This window comes from Mustela erminea, chromosome 2 (assembly GCF_009829155.1).
Source record: "Mustela erminea isolate mMusErm1 chromosome 2, mMusErm1.Pri, whole genome shotgun sequence".
Classification (NCBI taxonomy): Eukaryota; Metazoa; Chordata; class Mammalia; order Carnivora; family Mustelidae; genus Mustela; species Mustela erminea.
The window spans coordinates 11,917,659-11,922,072 of record NC_045615.1 but is presented as its reverse complement, the minus strand read 5'-3'; the positions used below and the strand labels follow the sequence as shown (position 1 = coordinate 11,922,072).

At 34.9% G+C, this 4,414-nt stretch overlaps 1 pseudogene; it reads right to left on the bottom strand.

Moving 5' to 3' along the window:
- Positions 1 to 227: 227 nt before the first annotated feature.
- LOC116585462 lies at positions 228 to 327 on the bottom strand (annotated as a pseudogene).
- Positions 328 to 4,414: the final 4,087 nt, after the last annotated feature.

Here is a 4,414-nt window from a genome sequence, read left to right as displayed (position 1 = left end):
ATGCGGGGCTTGATCCCAGGACCTGAGCTGGGATCATGACCTGAGCTGGAGGCAGAGGCTTAAACCACTGAGCTACCCAGGCACCCCTAGAAATGCATTTAATAATTTGACAGAAATTTTTAAAATTTAATTTTTAAAAGTAATATCTACACCCAATGTGGGGCATGAACCCACAACCCCAAGATCAAGAGTCGCATACTTCACCAACTGAGCCAGCCAGACCCTCCAAATACTGTTAGATGCCATGAAATCAGTGGCAATGCCGTCACCACGCAGGTGTTGTCAGGCTACAGGGGAGTGTTGACCTTCTCTCCTTTTATATAACACTTACGTGCTTTAAGTAGAATCTAATAAATCTGGCTTATATTTTTACATAATTTAGAAATTTTTATATTTCTAGTAGTTTAGTTTTGTTGTTGTTGTTCACAAAAGTATTGACCCTGAATGGGTCTGTGTTCCATCATGGCAATATTTTGAAAAGCACTGATATAAGGGACCTGAGTTTTGTAGAATAGTTATTCCAAGTTCTGATATGTATTATTTTTATGTCTCTCAGAATACTTCAATTCTCCCAGTCTTAGATTCCATATATATATAAAGGAAAGATCATCAAACCTAACACATATCATTGCTTAAAGTGTCAGCAATTTTGGTAATTGAGTTCTAAGTACAGAATAAAAAATGGATTTTAATAAATAATGTATTTATCTTAATATTTTATCTTGTGATAGGTGAAATAATGTATTTTATTTTTTCATGTATTAACTGTTTTTATCTAACTCAGTTATAAACTGCACATATATTCACAGCACCTGGGGGACTGCTTTGAATGTACTTAGATGCTCAGTAATTACTTCTTTGATTTGTTGAGATTGATATAGAGTTGCAGGTTTCTTGCAGAAAAATTAACATAGTGATATATAAAAACCATAAATGTATTCAATTCACATTAACATTGATCCTTTACTCACCAATGGAGAGGCATAATATACATTCCAAGAGACTGGTGGACTTGCCCGCATTGTTTATAGGATAGTCTCAACCTAGAATGATGGATGGCATTGTTAGTACATCTTGAATAAGTACTTATTAAAATGAATCAAAAATAATTCCTTCCTATATTTGAAGAACTCATTACACAATTGTGCTAATTTTCTACAATTCCAAACCTACTACAAAAATCCAATGGTTTTCTAAGAGAAATTAGTTAATTCAAAAACAATGCTAATGAAACCACATAGTTGTTGCCTGCCAGTGTGTCTGACCTCCCAATTATAATCCTGGACACCAAGGCTTGGGTAAGTCTGATTAGCAGCACTTTGCACAGGCTGTCATACATCCTTGCTGAGACAATTAAGCATGTCCGTGTGACTCCACTCAGAGAGGACACTTGGAAATTTGTTCCTGGTTTCCCCTGAACTTGGACCCGTGCACATTCCCCTTTCTGATAAGCTCTTTCTTTGTAATAAACTGCAACATGAGTATAACTGAGTTCCGTGAGTCCTCCAATGAAGAGCATAAGCATGGTTGGAGAGACCCTAAACACAGGCCTCTCTATTAAGTTCTCTCAAAGTTGAGTTTTCTCAGTTGCTTCTGTTAAATTTACTTGATATATACAATCAGGGTTTCAGAAGGAATTGTAATATTTGCATCTTGCCTTTCTATTTATTGCCTGTACTGTAACTATCAGAACAATATTCAATTGCAAAGGTGATAATGGGCACTCTTGTTAATTCTTGACCATAACGGGGAGAATTATCTGTATTTTAGATTTGTAAAATGTGTATCATGGTATTATTCCTTGCAATTACACAGTGCCAGGTAAGTTGAAGGACTTATGAAATCCCATGGGGTATGCTCAAGTACAGCTTTAGCGAAGATAAAGCATTACATGTCATGAAAGAAAAAGTGCAGGCACCCCACAGGGTCCTTTCTGTATTGCAGGATGTACTAGATCCAGATTTTGATGATCAAGAAATCTGTGAGACACCCTGGTCTCAGGGAAACCACACCATTATACAAATAAGAGGTCTTTTAAATTTCTCTTATTATATGACCCAAACGAGGCTGCCTGACCCAACTCAACAACAGAAACCAAAGGAACCTGCCAACAGCCAGCTGTAAATCAACACTATGTACATTTTCTGTAAATGGTCCTGAGAGGCTGGTACAGGTTGCCTCCTACTTTGTTTAGACCCTGGCACATACATACACTGCTAGTCAATACATTTTATTGAAGTAGTTTTTGTATAAATCACTTGGTACTTGGGCTGTCCACTAACATGCATATGAAATAAATACTTATTAACACAGTTATTAGTTACCTTCATATTCCATTTTTATCATGTTTAGTCTATATTTTTTTTATTTTGAGGTTGTTTATAACAATTTTAAAATCTTTTAATACATTTGTTTAATTCCTCTGATAATATCATCTTAGTATTAAGCATTGTACATAATATTAAGCATTACATACACTTGTGAGATATTTTTGATAATCACCACTCAGATGTAAACTTTTAGATGTACCATTATTCTGAAATATCATAATAAATATGAAACTCTACTCCCAATCAAAGGCAATATTTAAAAAGCCTCTCTGAACAGCAAAGCAAAAACAAAACAAAACAAAACAAAAATGAGCAAACTGAAAATACAATATATGGAATGGGAGAAAAAATTTGCAAAACATATATCACATAACAGACTGATATACAAAATGTATAGGAACTCACGCAACACTAAAAAAAACCCCACAAATAACCCAATTAAAAAATGGGCAAAGGACCAGAACAGACGTTTTCCAAAAACATACAAACAACCAGCAAGTACATGAAAAAATGCTCAACATCAGTAATCATTAGGGAAATGCAAGTCAAAACTACAATGAGATGTCACATGAATTTGTTAGATGTCTATTACCAAAAAAATAAGGGATAGCAAATTCTGATGAATACATGGGAAAAAAAAGAACCCTTATATATGGTAGGTGAGAACGTGAACTGATACAGTCACTATGGAAAACAGAATGGAGGTTCCTTAAAAAGTTGAAAAGAAAACTACTGTATGATCCAACAATCCCACTTCTGTGTATATAGCCAAGGGAATTAAAACCATGATCTGAAAGAGATACCTGCAGTCCAGTGTTGGTCACAACATTATTCACCATACGCAAGATACAGAAACAACCTGTGTCCATCCACAAATGAATAAATCAGCTAAATATCACATATATCCAATGGAAAATTACTCAGCCTTAAAAAAGGTGGGAATCCGGGGTGCCTGGGTGGCTCAGTGGGTTAGGCCTCTGCCTTCAACTCAGGTCATGATATCAGGATCCTGGGATTGAGCCCCACATCGGACTCTCTGCTCAGTGGGGAGCCTGCTCCCCCCTCTCTCTCTGCCTGTTTCTCTGCCTACTTGTGATCTCTCTCTGTGTCAAATAAATAAATAAAATAAAAATAAAATAAAATAAAAAGGTGGGAATCCTGTCTTATGCAACAATATGGACGAATCTGGAGGGCACTGTGCTCAGTAAAACAAGTCAGAGAGAGAAAAATTCTGCAAGATATCACTTACACATAGAATTTAAACAAATTAAATTCATATAAGCAGTAGAAAAGTGGTTGCTAGGGGCTTGTGTGGAGGGGGAAATAGGAAGAGGGTCGTACAAGGGTACAGAGATCAATCAATAAAAAAATTAGTACTATTCAGAAAAAGAGCCACAGCATCGCCAAAGTAGTTTCATTTTAGCAAATCAATAATGTTTAAGATAGATATTACTCAACAGATTCAGATCCCAAGATTTCAATGATTATAGCTCAAATCCAAACATATTAAATTGACAAATCTGATTTTGATATTTTCTGGCAGAACTAAAGCTATTGCTTATATTTTCCTTAATGCTGTGACTAAGGGAATTCTTAAAATGTTGGGTAGTAACTGACTGCATAATGCTTAAGAGTGATTTTTTGAAATGGGATCAACAAATGACATATCCTGAATTTCTCTAGTTATATTTACTGAACGCAATATTCCTTTAGTTATTTTAAACATTTACCATAGTAGTTTCTTTGCTTAGTCGGTAGCTAAAATATGTTAAGATATTTACAAATAATTTGCATCGATGGTTTCTAGGGATCCTCAGAAATGCCTCCCTTCAAATTACCCCATATTGACACCAATTCTGCCACCTACTTCAAAAGAATTTAACATTTTTTTAAAAATTGTGACTTTTTGGTATTAATTTTAAAATTTTAATGTGTTTAAAGTTACAGTGAAAAAATATTAACTTATCCTCTTCTTTTTTTGAGGGTCCTAAAAATATATGTTGTCTGCTTACAAAGATAAAAATTTCTTCTTTTGTTTCTTGTAATTAGCTCTCCTATGGATTTGTCTAGTGGCTACTACTGCT